This window comes from Pogonomyrmex barbatus, unplaced genomic scaffold (assembly GCF_055798465.1).
Source record: "Pogonomyrmex barbatus isolate J1 unplaced genomic scaffold, ASM5579846v1 scaffold7, whole genome shotgun sequence".
NCBI lineage: Eukaryota > Metazoa > Arthropoda > Insecta > Hymenoptera > Formicidae > Pogonomyrmex > Pogonomyrmex barbatus.
This window is the reverse complement of record NW_028297171.1, coordinates 9915771-9934120: the sequence shown is the minus strand read 5'-3', so window position 1 is coordinate 9934120 and position 18350 is coordinate 9915771. Positions and strand designations below refer to the sequence as shown.

At 39.9% G+C, this 18350-nt stretch overlaps 1 protein-coding gene across 2 annotated transcripts in view; it reads right to left on the bottom strand.

Annotated features, from left to right (window-relative positions):
* Tpst (tyrosylprotein sulfotransferase) overlaps positions 1 to 18350 on the bottom strand; it is a 72567-nt gene that overhangs the window by 8704 nt on the left and 45513 nt on the right. The gene's annotated exons all lie outside the window — the stretch shown is intronic.

Below are 18350 nucleotides of genomic sequence, written 5' to 3'. Positions count from 1 at the left end.
AAGAGAGAGAGAGAGAAAGATTTTCAAGGGGGTCGATGTTTACGACGGCGCCTGGCTACTGGCATTCGCAAAATATTATTCGCTTCTCGATGGTGCTCGGATGATACACCCTTAAAATACACATTCGGCCGTCCGATTATATGCTAATGAACGAAAGCTAAAGGGACCCGGGCGTGGAAGAAACGGCGCGGTAACGAATCCTAAGCTCGAAAAGGGACAAATTCTCGGGGACATTGACAAACGATGTGGCGAAGTGGAATATTCGGTTTGGATTGGCAACTCCGTCAGGGATCGTTAAAGACGCGCGGCAAACCACGGGGATGAGTTGAAAACTCGGGCAAAGTATCACAAGCGCCGAAGCATATTTAGACTTTTATCGATACTCTTGGTCTCGGCGAAATACAAAAGCAAAAGAAATTGCGGCTCTCGACGGGAAGAAGAACAGTCTCCGATATTCCGTACGAACCACTCAATATTATTACGTAATAACAATGTTTAACCGAGCTGATATTAAAGTACGCGCTGGATGGATGTGCGGAGCGACTTGCAATTTTTGCCGCTTCGTCAGAATGTTGAAACTGCCGAGAGTACCGGGTCAAATTTCCTTCTTCTTTTTTGTTCCTTTATTTTTAAAATCACGCAGGCCTGTAATTGTACGCCGTTTCGTCCTCGGCGTGTAAGTTTAATGAAAGTTCAACGTGCCTTAGAGCAACCTGGCTATTTTAACCGATACCCCATTATAACCGACGTCGTTGTTTGACTGGCGGGCTAACGAGAATGAATCGATTCCAGAACGAAGAGCGAGCCTCATTTGAGTTTCTAGGAAAGTTATCGATTCGCTCGATTCGAATCTCCACAGCAAATTCTTCTTTACGATTGCGCAACATATGGCAATCGCAACTACGCAACGTTCGACGATATAAAATTTCAGGATATTTACTATAAAAAAATTTCAAGTAATCATAAAACGCACGATATTTGAAGAAATATATTTGTAAAAACTTGTTAGTTAATAATTAATTGATTATTAATTTTGATTTGAAAAATATATCAAGAAGAATGATTATGATATTAAATTATTATATAAAGTAAGGAATAGAGGAGAGATAAATATAGTTTTACGTAGAGTTTATAAAATGAATGAAAAAATGATTAACCAACGCGTTGCAAAATAACCGAAAAATGTGGAATTATTTTTTAATAAAATAATGGCTCAAAATAATAATAACATCCTTTGTTAAAAATCACGATGATAAAAACTGCTGCGGAAATCTGCGTTTCAATTAACAAGAAAGAAAAAAAGATATCCAATAAAATTATTATTTCGATGTATTGTCGATGTGAACACATTTCGGTGTTTGGATTTGGTCAGAGTAATTTGCAATTTGACATGCAATAGCGGGGGGAAAATGGCGATTTTTGTTTCACAACGCGGCTGCAAATTCAGCTGAAAGTTACGATGTCCATCAAATATTTGGCTTCCACCTTTCGCGTGTATAATCGCGAACGGTCCGTTTCTCCATCAAGCTCATCTCCACCGCGCCGAACGCCCCCCGCTCGCTCGCAATTTAAACTTTAATCGCGAAAGCTGCGGAACAATAGCGGCCGCAGCGTACACAGGGATGCGGACAAAAGATATGTATTATAGACCCCCGCTCTAGAAAAAAAAAAGAGAAGAATGGTCTTCCAACGTTCATTCGAAATTGCGGCAACTACAATATCAATTAACCGTTCGAAATGAAACGTCCTAGGAACCGCGCGCGCGGCGGAGGGAAGGGGGGGACGGAAAGAAATTTGAAGCAGGAAATTGGAGAATAGCTCGCGTAATCGTAATATCCGGTAATGCGCGTAATAATTAATGTTATATTATATAATCTTTTAAAATTAGGTTGATATTAGCACCCGCGATTTATTACTCGACAACGCAATTGATATTCATCGACGCGTGAGGCATGATAATTGGATCATAATGACAATAATAATAACAACAACAATAATAATAACAATAGTGGTAATAATAATAATAATAATAATAATAATAATAATAATAATAAAGTAACGACTATAATAAGGGATTCTGCAATCGCGATGCCTGTATGTCACTCTAGCCGCTGGTTCTCGTTGTATTTGCAACGTTTATACCAAATTCAGCAGAGAGCTTTTACATTATATCGCCAAATACCCGTGGGCTATTTCGTGTTTTACCCGCGTCCTTTAAATATTTCATGTCAATTATTCGATTTTCTGACTATTCGTTGGAAAGCGGAAAAAAAAAAAAAAAAACAATTCACTCGTCAAATGTTCGATAAATGACCGCGTTTTTAGTGCAATTTAATTCCAGATTCGACGAAGATTCCGCTACGTATCGTTTTATTCGTATCGTTCATTATCACATAGATGAGACTTCACTTAGGCGAGCCTAGTCGCAGTTTATCGAGATTCTCCCCTCCCCCCCCCCCCTTCCCTTTGCTCCCCGCTATCTCGCTATCGAAAGTCGATCGATGTGGCACGAATTCTGATGGCGGAAACTTCGTAACTGCACATCGGCAGCGGAAAGCAGCGGTCAAGCTTACTTAGCTCGACAGTGGCCATTCTTTTCCGCTTTTTGTCCCTGCGACAAAATTCCTTTATTACACGCTGCTTCTGAAAAGCGCCAACCCGTTGAAGCGACATTACGTCGACAGCGCCGGCGGAAAAAAAGAACCGGAAACCGGCAGCTTTTTACAGCGAGCACTTCAGGGCATTTCGTATATAGTAAAATATTAAAAATTCATATCGAGAATATTATATATGGTAGAAATGCGAGAATAAAAGCGATCTCTCGAACTTTTTTCAACAAACGAAAACTGATTTCACAAATTTACCAAAGAATGCATCTGTAAAATTTTATTTCGTGGCACTCACTATGTAAAAAGATTTAAAAAAAATTTCATTACATTATTTATAACGAGGTCGACAGCTGCGGCTTAGAAACTCGGCGAACGGCAGTAAATCGCTCGGTTTACGTAACTGAAACGCAGTCTGATTCGCCGATTTTTAACTGCCGGGGATCGGTGGTCGGAAACCGAGCTGCGGAAATCGTGAATCCGGAAACGCAAATGCAACATCGGTTCGCGCGTGAGCTTGCACGCTAATTGAAAGCCCACGCCCGCACTCGTTCTCGCAATCGTGCTCGCGCGCGACTCAAACCGCATCGAGTTGAAAGTTAAACAAATGCCGAATCTAATTTGACTATGCGCCAAAACGCAAACCGTTGTACGCGGGGCGTCGCAAAATCGTCGGTAGATAGGCGCGTTTTTGCGCAAAACGAGTTCCCTTCTCGCGAGGATGATAATAGTCATCGAGAGTATTTCGCTAAGAAATTCGCTCACGAAAACTTCTAGCTTTCTCCTTGGAAGCTCCATTTGTAACTTAGAAGTAAATAAATACTTCTTTCTTCGAAATATATAATACATGAAGTGACAAAAGGCAGAAGGAAGAAAAATGGATAAGATGATTATTTTTTTTCTTTTTTCTTTTCCCCTTTTTTCCTTCTCTCTCTCTCTCTGACAATTTCTGATTTTTGGCGAATTTCTGAACTCGCAGCAGTTCCGATTGTCTCCTCGAAAATAAATTCCTCGCGAAGTAGTTCCACTCTAGCGAGAGCGCGGCCGCGAGTTTTCTTCTTTGGCGGATTCGGTTACGGCGCTCTGGATGCTATCGATCGTTTCAAAATAATGTCCTTTCGGATGATTCCTCCCGGTCTGGCGAAGAGGAAAGAAGCCACCGGTGGCGACGAAGACGACGAAGGAGAACACACTGGGAGCATCGAGGTGTTTTTAAAGGAATCGAAAACTCTTGCGGAGGATGCATTGTCCCGATGCAAAACACGTCACACCGGCGTGTTCTCTCCGAGCAATCTCATTTTCTTGCCAAAGATCGACAACTTTTACGAATGCTCGAGAGAATGTCATTTCGACTGAGTTGACAAAGTAACAAACTCGAAGAATACCGTGGAAAATGGAAAGATAATCTTAAGCATCGTAACGAAAATAAAACATCGTGTATTAAATAAGGAAATTTTTCTTGTCCGACGTTTGCATAAAAAAAAAAATTACGTGTACTGTATGATTTTTTATTATCCCCTCGTTACCGATTTTTCGCGATAACCCCAGGGAGAGAAGCACGCAGACGAATCAATTTTAATTACAGCGTCTACGCGTAGATATTCGCGAAATTTCGCAATTCAACCCCCCCCCCCCCCGGACTGGCGGTACTCGCGTAACGCGTTTTGTAACCCTTTTAATTCCGCTTCGGCGCGTTACATTTCGGTCGGGACGGGCCAGCCCTCGAGCGAGATTTAATCGTTCGATTTATCGTCTCGCAGCGAGAAATAATTTGGATTTGTCGGGCCATCAGGAAGAGAGGGAGTGGCATCGGCATTGGCAAATCCGGCCGTGCAAATCCAACGCCGGGCGGACGCGGACGAATATCGCGAAAATGAAATTCCGGCTCGCTTTTATTGCCCCGTGTCATTTGATTGTACCGATCTCATCGGCCGGCCGGTTTATTATTGACGGTACAAATTTTCGCGAAAGTTAACTGCTCGCCGCGGACTCGTCCGGCCGCGCTCGATGTCATTCGACGTCCCAACATTGTCATGAAAGAGAAACGGACTGCGACCGGATTATTAAGCGGGTCAAACGTGGATATCGCTTCAGCGGCAATATTCACTTAATTGCTCGCAAAGCATTATTATTATTAACTTCTGGACTTTTAGACACGGCATGGAAAAGAATAAATTTTTTTATCCGCAAAACAATGCAGAGATACGTCAGAGTAATCGGATTAGCGATTATTAATCACGATAAAGTCCACTTTGGACGATCTATAATTTCGCGACAGAATTCAGGACGGGATTCCATTTACGATTTTATGTGCCGTGCATTATGATTTGTGTGTGTGCGCGCGCTCTTTGATATATGCGTTCTGCATATGCGCTCGCGTTTCGATTCTGTAAATATTTTCTGTTTTATACGCGGACGCGCATGAAATTATAAATAAAATTCTGTCGCGAGCTGTAGATAGTTTAGAATTACAGATTACTAATTTCTATGAAATAGAAAAACGTTGTTCCAAATTCCATGATCATTTTGCAGATGGCATTGGACACAACGGTCAAATTTTTCGCGACTCGGTGTTTATCGCGCGAAATATCTGCAAAAGTAATACGATTACGTACGGTAATGCTGATGATAATTCGTTAAATCGTCGTTAATTAATAAATCATGATAATTCGATTACCATCGTGATTTATCGTGATTTCATCATCGTTAATCAAATTACGTTCTGAGCGCTACGCTCTCGCGTGCGCGGCCACCGGCATAATTTTTCTCTCGTCTCTAACGTATCATAATTCAAGACGACTACCCCACGTATCGGAGAATTATTATCCGCCGGGATACCCCGTAACCCGGGACAGCGCCCAAATGAAGTTAAGCCACGCGATCTCACCGCAAACGCAACCGATCGATTTTACCGTTCCCGCATCGGAACGGAAGATCGGAGTCTCACAGTTTCATCTACCATCTCAGTCTAGAACCATTTTAGACGATCCATTATTCTCGACAGAATTCCCAATGGAGCTCTACGTACAAGGTGTCCCAGAACCCCATTAAGAGCGTTGTACAATCCCGAATTTATGGTGGGTAATAATGACGGGGGTTTACGCATTATCATATTTGCGATCTAACGAGTAAAATGATAGCGGTTGGAATTTTGTGTTGCTGTGGCGAAAATTCTGCTTTTGCGATAATTGGATGTCGCCGTGGCGAAAATTTAATGAGTACATAATGCGAGTACGTGTACATCGTTTTCCAATAATGGAAGATCGGTCGTGAGAATAAAAAATGATGGAAAGGAGATAGAGATCGTCGTGCGATACTATCGCGGAACGTATGAAGATCGTACTTTCTATCAGTTGAAGAAACTAAACACGTTACACATATGTAGAGTCAGTCAAATCAATTAATATAAAAGCTGTCCAATTCAGTTTGTCGGTCACGTACTGAAAATAGATTTTTTTTTTTTTGTAACGAACCCGTCGTTTGCATGGCGATCGTTCTCAATTTATATCGAATACCCGCGGGCAATGGTTCGTAACGAATTTTTAAATGGCTTTTTAAATAACCTACGTATATTGCATTTCACCGTGTTTCGCCCCATTACCCCGGCTGAGAACATAATTTTTCAACAGACGTCAAAGCGTCACGTGGTTGTATTCTTAAACGAATATTGATAACCGGATAAAATTGAAATCTAAAAGATACCTTTGTCATTTTTGCATTTTACTTAATTGCACGTGTAATTTCATTTTGCTATATCGGAGTTTCGATATCGGAGTATAAATACGCTAAATTATGTATACATTAAATAATTTGAATTATATGGAGATTAAATTGATTAGTTTCAGAGATATTTCGTTAAAATATTGCAAATTGCAGAACAGATGATGTTCCACTAATTATTCGCGGATGCGAAAGTTTAATCCATGAGAGATCGCTTTGCCTTCATCTTCAATGGTTTACAATCCAGGATGGTAGTTATCAGTTTTCCCGGTTTTCTCTCGTAAAAACCAACATTTCGCGAGAGATAACGCTACGTGTCCCCGACGATTCTGGGACACGTATCTGTATCTGGGGTTTTGCGTTTAAAAAGTTTTCGCTTTAACGGATTAAGGCGAGCGTTAAATAACGAGGGGCAGAAAGAAAGGCGGCAAGAAAACTCTTTTCAATTTCGAGCCGATTACGGAACTTCGTATCTCCGCTTAAAGTTCACGATAAGGGAAACAGGAAGCGCCTAATGCAATTTCCCACTGAATGTAGCGTTCGCGGGGCATTCTAAGAAAATCGATATTCCTCAGAAATATCTATGGAGAAATATCTATCCTATCGCGCTTTTCGACGCTTCAGGATATTAGAAACGTGCGTGGATTGCGACGAGAGCCGGAAATGGCTAGCGGGCTCTCTCTCTCTCTCTCTCGATACCTGCACCGAGAATACTCCGAAACCGAGAAGCAGCCGGGGAAGAGGAGGGGAGGGAGGGAGGGAGGGGGGATATAGATTTAATCCTCTTGCATCTAGCTGCAGGCTCTCGCAGACTCCGTTTGAAACTGCAACTTCCCAAGCTCGCGCAAGACGGGCAGTTGGGTGAATAAACATTTACAGAACATCAGGTGTTATCAATGTTGTCATATCTCGTGACCGATATGTTTATCCAATAATTACCCAATAATTACCCTCGCCTAATTAATCATTGTTAATAATCGTTGCAAATAATAGAAATAACGATAAACGATAGAAAAAAAGGAAAACGTAGCGTTAGGGTAATATCTTAAAAGTAATATTGTGGCAAATAAATGCTTCACTTTCTCAAATAATTTCTTCCTTCGCGCGTTTCCGCAAATCTCCGAAATCTTTCTTCGCGGAAAAGTTCAATCTCTGCTCTGTCGCGGTGGTGGTTTTTCTTACGGAAGTGCGATATATCAAGGCAACTTCGCAAAGATATACTTGTTGTCGACAAGTTGATTTGTATTTCGTCCAAAGTGCCCGTGGGAAACGATGATTTCGCATTTCACGACCGTAAATTTCTTTTACTGTCGACCAAAGAGTGGGCTTTTTACGTTCTTTTGCTTTCGCTTTTGTCGGCGCGTATCGTACAGCTAGATGTAACCTACATTCGGCGAGAAGCGAGCGATAAAATGGGTGGTGCGTATTACATTTCCATGACATCGAGACGAGAGAACACGGAAGAGAAACGAGGATGGAGCGGTTCACCCGATAAGTTTCTACCGCGTTTTAATGTATTCCGACTCGATCCTTTAACCAGATGAACGCCTGTCGCAACAGTTTTCCACTTTTACCGGTTTTTACGATCGAAACGAGGAAATCGAGCTCAATTTACATTACGATGGAGTACGTGCGACACGAGAGTGCAAACGACGGGGAAATTATTACATTTCCCCTCCCCCCACTCACACATTTGCCATTCCGTGCTTTTCTATTTCTTTCTTTCCTAAATAACTCCTCCGGAGAACGTTTTAGAAAAGAGCGCGTGACTTAGTCTTCCGAAAGAATAAATGGGTTAACTTTTTTGTAATCGAAATGATAAATTTTCTCTGTAGCTGGAATTCGAATGAAAAATGGCGGAGGACTTATGCATCGGCTACTATCGACTATACTGTCGTATATCCGCGCGAGATCGTATATCCGCACGACGAGCGTAGATCGATATTTTCCGCGCGACCTTTCGGCTCGGGGAACGGTCAAAAATATATAGAAACGACCCCAAATCCGCGCTGGAGAACGGGAAGCAAAAGAATGGGCACGAGCTGGGAAGCCGCGTTCCCCCAGCTTTGTCGGAGCACTCAATTTTTCAATACCGCGAGCGAGAAATCCGTTCCTCCCATTCGCGTATTTGTATTTGCATCGTTTTTTGTTGTCGTTCGCGAACGCTTTTATATGCGAGACAGTCCCTCTGCCGCAGGAAATAAACAGAATATCATCGAAAAGAGGGCGAAGTAATTAGAGACCGTTTGCATCCGAGGCCAACTGCGTTCGAAACGAGAGCGCCTTTGTAAAATCGGCTTTAAAAATAAAAATAAAAAGAGAGAGAGAGAGAGAGAGAGAGAAAGCGTAAAGTCGATGGAAATGAAAAATATGCGCGTAATGTCTTTTGCGCTTTTTCTCTTCAAATGTGCTTTTCATATCGGCCCTCTCGGGATGCAATGACGAAACCGAATGATAAATATTGTAACAATGTGAATATTTCGCCAATGATTACTTTATTATAAAACTTTAATTTAAATTTATTTGTATAATTAATTTCTTTGCCGAGAAAAAATTCGCGTATCTAAATACATAAAAATACGTACGAAAGCCGCGTAATAATAATAATGATCTTGATTGTAACGCAAACGATATTATGATTATGTAATAACAACGCGATTCCTCTTCATGGTAAAAGAAATGGAAAATCGATACTATCGCGAAACAGCCAGGAAACTCTCGCTGTTTGTAAACGGGAAAAGGAGGAAAGGAAAATCGGCTGCATGCGGCTGATAATATTCAAATACTTTGCGTTTCTTCCTGTCGACTCCGCAGTCGAAATGTATATCGTTCTACAAAAATGAAATAAATCCTCTCGCTGTAACTTTCAGCTTTTAAAATATTTCCCTGTGAAATAATATAAAGCACGTTAATTAGAAATTACGTAATCTTTTAAAGTTTCAGCTGCGTCTCTGTTATTCGTATTTATGATGTTAGAATATTCATTAATATGGTATTAAAATATTCATTAATCTATAATCTGCGAATAGACAGACATATACTTATATCGCGTAATCCGTAGACTTTTTTCACGCGTTTATAATTTTGGAGGCTAACATTTCGATTTAAGAATAGATATTCCGATGTCGGCGCGAGTTACAACACCCACACATAGCACACCGGATATATCCGGTTGGATCTCCGTGATCCCAATTTATAGAACATCTGGGAATATCTTATGCGGAGGATAGCATTGTCTTCCACGATTTCCTCGCTAAGGAAAAAGTTACTCCGAGGAGTCCGTAATTCGAAGGGATATCCGACGATTCGAGGATAACTCGCTGCGGCTTTCGTCTCGAGATTAATTGAACTGCTTTCAAAATCGCATTTAGAATCTCATTACCAGTGACCAGTTGGTTTTTCGCTGAAAAAAAAAAATCGCTTTCGAACATATATCGAAGGTAGAGAGAAAAAAGTCCGCGACCACCATTAAAGTGTTGATATGGCGACGATGTCGCGGAATCGCCGATAATGCCGCGCGTCATTTCTCGTTTAACACCAGGGAGAGAGATTCGAGGGCTGAGAAGATACGAAAATGCGTCGCGACGCGAACGCGAAATCCCTTAATCGCTTTTTTCTTCCACGCGCATTTACGTAATCGAGCGTGAATTAAACGCAAAGGGTTCGATCCTCGCGTTACATTCGCTCGCTATTCACGAGAAAACGTTTTCGGCTTAGTCAATCACGTTTCCAATTGTAACAAGAGAGAGAGAGAGAGAGAGTGGATAGAGAGAGAGAGAGAGAGAGAGAGAGAGAGAGAGAGAGAGAGAGAGAAAGGGAGAAATATATCGAATGCAAACGGGAATCGGCTTAAGTGTTAGCTGAATTTTAATTGTGCCGAGCTATCGAATGTGGCCTGTTTCGTTATTTTCGAAAGAGCTCGGAAAGCCTCGACAAACGGAAACTCTAAATATTTGAAGATAAGATAAACGTAATCGATCATTAAATCTGAAAAAAATAAAACAATCTAAATCTAAAAATTAGAGAAAAAATTAGATAAGGTTGCAATTAATTTTTATGATTAATTCTTATTATTTTCAATCTTTTGATCTTCTGTTTTTCCCTTTAATGTGCCACGTGCAAATAAAATCCTAGCTCTCTCTATCGCCTCGTCGTTTCCCATTGGGAGACGCCTATTCGTCTTGCTACGTGATGCAATACGATAGACAGTCATCGATTTTGGATCTATCGAGAGATCAACCGCGTGCTTTATGGCACGTCACAGGATTCTCGCGAGGGATATCCGGCACATGTCGGGAGAATAGTCGCCATAAATAGGGATTTCCGTCGTTAGATCGATCTCTCATCGGAAGGTAAACATTATTCTTTTGTTACTTCTATCGTGATTTCTCCTGTGAGCAACGCGCCAAATTGTTTATCGGATGCATTTCATGAAAATAATTTAGTCGCCTAATAGTTTAGTAACGCTTGATGGAATTTGCCATCCGAGTTGTATTCTCAGTTGTACTCCCGTATAAATTATATTATTTTATTTCAAACCGGACGTATCTCGATAATACAAACAAACAAACGCTAAGATTTTTTTACATGCTTTTTAAATAAAATTATTTAAAAATTGATATATAAAAATTTCATATTTTATGATTATCGCAAACGCTTCAGTAATATCCATTATTATCCTACTATCTTCCGATATGTGTACTTTCAAACCCATTTTCTGAGATTTTTTTTTTTTTGAGAAGTAAGATATTTTTAGCTCTATAAATATTATCCCAAAAATAGAAAACGTCTACGAAAGAGGAAACCTTTTAGATAAAAGATAAAGCAAATATTCTTGTAAAACTGCGTTTGTAAAATTTACGTTTGTAAAAAAAACGCTTTGTCAAATAACTTCTATTTGGATAAATAACAATATGATATTATTTTCTTATAAGAGAAGTTATTTTATTAAATATTATTATTATATATTATATCATTAAATACTATTATTTTAACAATATCGTTCGATACTATAAACTCATGAAATACGAAAACTTGAAGGAAATAGAGATCGAGATATGTACTCACATAGTACTCAATCATACAGAAATCAATGTGTTCGCTGCCTTCGCATCCGTGCCTTATGAAATTTTCCTTTTGCGCACAATAAATATGTTAAGCGACACGGTAGTCGGAGCATACATCTCGCATACATCAAATCCCGTCGCGCGTTTTATCGACCTATCGGTCCGAATACGATCAAACGAGGGACGAAACAAGGGCACGAACGACGTTTTAAGGACGGCACCGTCCGTCGATGAATAATTCAGTCGTTGATTTGCACGAGTCAGTGGAAACGTCGGGCTCGATTTCGACATCGGTTCTGTCGCTGCCCGATGGCAGCGTCGATCGACGCGCTCAAAATGAGCTTCCACTCCGCGCTCATAATTTGACGCGATGAATAAATGAGACAGGGTATGCCCGTCGCCTAAAGTCGCCCGGCGACATTTTAACTGCAGACACTGCCGACAAATTGGAATCGATTTTAACCCGGCAATTTCCCCCTTCAAGTCAACGTCTCGACAATCTTATTATAACCTTATGAAATAATGTGGAATTTTATTATTTAAAAAAAAAGAGGTTAAAGACAGCTTGTTCTATATCTAATAACAAATATATTTCTTTATTGTTATGTATTTTTTTTTTCCTCTCTTTTTCCATCGATCCAATTTCTCTTCCGCGGAGAAATCCGCGGATATGCAGAGGAGATCACGCCGATCCCGGAAATTAGAATTCTAATTTCCGTTTGATCAAAACGCGAGTCCCACAAGTGTACTCGTCCCGCGCGTCGATGCGAGCCGCGTATATTTCCAGGCAAATATTATTCACGCGATATAACGTGTGATATTTCATGTGCGCGAAACGAGCGCTCTCGTCGAGTTTTAACGCATCGCGAATTAATTAGGTCCTGAAGAGCTGACACCGTCCCGCCGGGATCGGTGACGTAGTATTTTTGCGCTCTCCAGGTGCTCGTGCCGCTCTCTTCCGTCGAATTATTTATCGCCGTTCATTTATCTCCGTAAATACGTCGACGGGGTATAGATCGGAGCCGGTCTCGCGTTTAACATCGCGACTTCTCGGTTTTTAATGTTACATTTTCCGGACGCTTCGCGCAAGATTCCGTGATACTTCACTTCCGTGAAATTTACCGCGAAGAAACAGTCCGGCGGATGGATGTAAATTCGCTTCTTTAATGAGCTCAACAGGTGCTGATGAAAAACGAACATCGACCGGAGATTGAGGCCTTTTTAACTTCGCGGCTGCCCGACAACACGACGCGCTCTCGTCGCTTCCCTCGCTTTCATCGGCGAGATCCATTTTTGATCGGATTATACGCGTCTTTCTGTACCCTGTTCGCGAAGTCAAATCGCTTTGTATCGTATAAAGAGAGACGAACGAGGGTGATCGGAAGATTCGGTAGGTTAAGCGCGTAGCTTAGCGCGGGCGAGAGTAAAACGGAGGAGTTCTCCGCGGAAGTGAGAATCAGGGAGGCAGAGAAGACAAAGGGAGAGGATAAGGCGCTTTTGCGCCTCTTTGAGCGAAAAAGAATCTCATTGAAAACGAGAGCCACCGACAAAAATACGTTTGACATAAGAGGATAGGAGATTCTTCTTCTTCGCGTTATTGCCTTAACGGCTTCTCGAAAACATCTCGTTCTATTCGCGAGTATAATCGCGAATAGAATTGCAGCGATATTTATCAATGTGGAAATACGTATGTCGTAAATTTTTTCAAAAATAGATATCTTTGATTATGGAATTTTATCCTAGATGAATCAAATATTTTATATTCTCTCTATAAAAAATATCTGTCATAAAAAAAATCTAAAAAAAAAGCCTTGTTTGTTGAAATAAGGAAAATATTCATGAAAGCGTATTTTTTTCGGATTGTAATCCCGCTAATCGATATTGTGTCTTGAAAGTTAATCCAGAACTAGCTCGCTTACCCGAAGCAACTTTTTGGTCATGCTCACCCCACTTCGCCCAATTTAACCCCTGGTCTTGGATTGGCCCCGGAATAGTTGGTAATCGCGAGACAACGGCAAACAACGGCGATCCCCTGTCGTCGAGAAACGGCGAGAGATTTAATTGGCCGTTAAACGATCGTTCGCTCGAGTCCACGAGAGAACCGGGACGATTCTTCGTTCAATTAACACTAATTAGCCGTAACCGTGGTAATAACCGACATATATATATACATATATATATATATATATATATATATATATATATCGAAGGACGAAAGGATGTGCGCGGTAATAACTTTCGATAAATCGATGAGTAAGGCAGAAATACAGAATAAAAATACGAAGAAAAAAAGGAAGTTAGCCTTAATTAATCTCGCAAATTTTCATTCTAGATGCCATATATGAAACAATTGTGGCCGACGATGAATTTTTCCGACGTAATTTTGAAATGTCCTGTGCAATATCGAGAAATATTGTGTTGTTTCGATGCAAAATATAATTTTCTGGCAACAATCGTAAACGGATATTGAATCTTATTGGAAGAGAGGAAGAGAGAGAGAGAGAGAGAGAATGACAGTTTTGAAACACGAACGCGCGGGTGCGTTATTGCGTTTCGGATACAAACAAACCGGTCTGTTTGGTCAAACCTGATCAAATGCTGCTGTGACCAATTAACAAACGTTGCGCGCACAACGTGGTATTCTCCGATCGCGAACAATGTCGGAATAATTAGTATAGCAAAATACGCGTCGGAGAACAAATGTGTTTGTTAGAAACAAGATGAATCAGAGCGCTTTGTTCATATATAACTGTGTATGTATATATAATGACAGTTTTAAAATATATATATATATATATATATATAGTATTTTAATATATATATATATATAGTATAATATATATAGTATTTTAATATATATATATATATATATATATATATATATATTAAATAGAATTATATAGAGTGATATGTATGTATATATTACAGAAAATAGAGCGATAAAGTTTCTCTTCTTCACTATGCACGCGTTTCACATTTTTTCAACAATTTTTTTACAGACTACTTTATATATATTTATTAACTTTGGTAGTGACACAGCCAGAGATACGCATTGAAAGAGCATTTCTCTTGCACAATAGCTTTTTCAGCAGGTAATTAATATACGGACAGCATCGTGTCAGAGGACAAACGCATTCGTTAGAAAACGAGAACCCTTCCAACCCTTTTATATGAGACCATTACGGTTTAATGAATACAAACGCAAACATAAATTTTATGGAAGCTGTGTGGAAGAGCGCGTAAAATAAACAAGAATATATTAAGTTATCTAAAATAAAATCTCTCTCTCTCTCTCTCTCTCTCTCTCTCTCTCTCTCTCTCTTTCTCTGGTACATATTTGTTTGCACAATAATAACAACAACATCAAAAGATTGATTTTATTTGCATATATATATATATATATATATATATATATATATAAAGTACTATTGTTTCATAACAATTTGTTTAAATATGTGGCATTATGCAAACATCAATTTTTTGATCCGTTATTATTAAGTGCATATACGTAACAGTGATTTAATAAATAAAAAATGTATTATCTAAAATAAAATTCTTGTTTTTTTTTTTTAAGTAGCTTTTTAAAGCTTCTTGTACAACAAACGATATATACCAGACGTCGCTTCATAATATCTTTCTTATAATAGCTCTCTTTTACGAGCGCAAGTAACATTGCAGCAGATCGTTTATGCGCCACGGGTTATAAGTTAGCGGAAAGTGCTGTTTCGAGGATCGAATGCATTCCATCGCGATGGATGCAAGAGATGATGATGAAGAAGAAGAAGAAGAAGAAGAAGAAGAAGAAGAAGAAGAAGGAGAAGAAGAAGAGGAAGAGACGGAGGAGGCACAGGCGGCTTATTAAATTCTCTAGCGAAATATATACAGCAAAGCGAATACGGCTACTTCTTCCCGGGCTCGAGTTAATAATTCTCTCTTATACACAGTGTCCCAGACCTTGGCGGAGCCACTTTTCATCTCCGAATTCTTTGATCAAATGATTCAATATGGTTGATCTTTCCCCGGAGCGAAAATGTCAGGAGATTATTATTCATCACGAGATCACGACGCAAATTTCTGCTTTGTCTTAATAATTTGAATCTTTTTAATTAAGTGCAATTCACTCTCATTATTAAATCTCAGTAATCTGTGTTAATAAATCAAAAATTTATTTTCGCATATCATCTTCCGAGAGTGCATTCTCGACGTTTAAATCCGATGGAATGCTGTTAACCCACTTAAACATTTATTTGACTAATATTAAATTTTTTACTTAATGACATTTTACTACATTTTACTAGCAAAAAGGTAAAGAAATATTATCATTATAAATTTTTTAAAATTATAATTTTTCAATATTTATTCTATCAAATGATTAAAATATTCGATTCGATTAAAATATAGACTTTTCAGGCATGGTTTAACAATCTAGAGTCACCGTTTCTTCTTCCGGAGTTTCTTAGCGGAATTTAATATGCTCGACGAAGGGACCTCCCTCGTCCCGAAGGTATTAAACGTAATTGAAAGAAAATGCGTTCCGCTCCCGTGTTGTCGTTTCATCCGTTTTTCCACGCAACTGTAAAAGGCGCAAGATTTACACTCCATTTAAAAAAAAAAATTTCGCCAGGGCATAGAATATCGCGCGGCGCCGATAAGAGCGGCAACGGTGGCCTCCCAAAAGCTGTTTGCACGCCCTGGATATACGTGAAGGGCTAAAAGTATCCTATGTAAACCGGATGAAGCTGAAAAATGCGCCTAAAAAGCGTGTATACAGGGTGTCTCGGAACCTTACCGAATATTCTCTTATCTGCTACCATATTTGCACGGTTCGAAGATGACGTTCTTGAAAGATCAATGTTTCAATGTTTCAACCTCGGAGAGAATCTCGTCGGATAATCTTTCTTAAACATCTTGTCTTATTATTACAACAGTAGTACAAACTGTAGAAAGAGATGTGCGATCTTAATGAACGAAACCAGTCACGTCAACGTGATCTGATCTTCTTAATTTATCTATTCAATAATCTTAATTAAAGGGGTGCGTTGCGTGACAATAAGTTTACTACTAGTACATGAAATTTCTTCCTCGCATTTTACTGTAACGTATCTCACATTTATCGAAATTACGTGAGAAAACTTTTGCGAATTTTTGCAACGCACACTCGTTCCTGACATTGTTAATGAAAACATCTGGAAGTTAAAAACGAAACGTCACAGATAAATAGTGACTGTTTTCGTAATTCACTGGCTCCCGAGCTGTCAATTCTTTTTCGAGAAAACGAAAAAGTTAGAATATTTTTTTGACAGGACATATTACAGTCAAATAATATGAACTAAAATTTTGTAATTTTTAACTTTTAATTAGCATCTTCTGTATAACAATATATCAATAACCAAAGATCATTTTGTAATAGCATTATCATTTGTTCCAATATTATTATTATTTAATAATATCATATAATTTAATAATTATAATTGTTAATTTACACATCGATTCATAAAACATTTTGAAATATTTTGCCTCAAAACTTTCAAAATACTTTTAATAATATATAAGAAAAAGAACATAATTATACAGATAAAAAATATATAGGTGGATTCTTTTTAGAAATTTTTAAGACATTCTTGATCAATCTTTCCGAATCGTCGTACTTGACATCGACAAAGCATTCATTAACGGGCAATAATGATCAAGATTGTTCTGCATGCGCAAATACGAGAATCTGGTTTCGATTTGAAGATATTTCACGTGTTCAAGGTATCCGCGTGTATCCACAAATTTACAATGCGGCGTTCCATTATCCTCGGGGGAAATTACACTCGCGGCGCTTACGATAAACTTCGAGGCAGACGCTAATTATTACTCGGAAAGGCAATCTATCCGCCCGTGTAAAAGTCGTATCGATTACCGTGTTAGACGTATCAACGTTCTCAGCATCCCGGCCGGGAAACTTGAAACCCTCTCTATCTCATTTGAGTCAAAAGAATCACTCGCGTGAGACATATTCGCTCGATCCATCCGCTTGTGACAAAATAACGACAACGTTAATTGCTCGTAAATATCTAATTACCTGCTTAATTAAATATTAAACGGCGCGCGTGCGTATGCGGGCGCGGAAGAAGGGATTTCGTGAAATTAAATAACAATAACATAAATTTTCCGTTAAACGGATCTTCGATTTGCACATGTTCGCGATGTAGGTCGCAGGTCGTCCTGCCTTACGCCGCCCCCCCGCGATCGAGTTTTCCCTTTAATGGAAACCTGGAAACTTTGACGCGACTCGCGGAAATTCTCGGAAAATTCTCGAAAACTTTCGACGATCGCCGATGGGCGCCGACAGACTGCTCGCGCGCGAAAGGGATGCACGTTAGGGGGACAAACTGGGAAAGCAATGTATCCGAATGGCGGCGATAACGCAAATGATTTATCTAGCCCAGCCATGAGCCAGTAATGGTTGTTGCTGCCGCGTGCGCTTGTTGGACGTAGCGCTAGATTACCGCTGCTGCAGCGTATTTCCCAAAAGACACGCGGTATATACACCAACGCGGCCAGCCATTCCCCCAGGGAAATACGAATTGAATTGTTGATGTTGAGTAATACCCAACGACGCGCTGTTATCGAAAAGCGATAGCAACGACGCGCGCTATAACGGCTAATCTCATAGACTTCAGATGTGGATTCAGATGCGAGGCAACGCGCAGCGGCAACGGATTTTCCCCTTTCGCAACACGTTTTTCCCCCTCCCCCCTCCCCCACCCCCCCTCCTTTCATTCGGTTCTGCCGATTAATTTAGTCTCCTTTTGTTTGGAAACCGCACGAATAGCACGAGACGCTTCGCGTTCGCTTCCCCGTAATCCCCCCCCCCCTTTGTATTATTGTTATATTCCCCCCTTTGCATATAACGATGATAAAATCGAACCGCGAAAGATCGAAGATCCGGCAAGTCACATCGGAATCAATC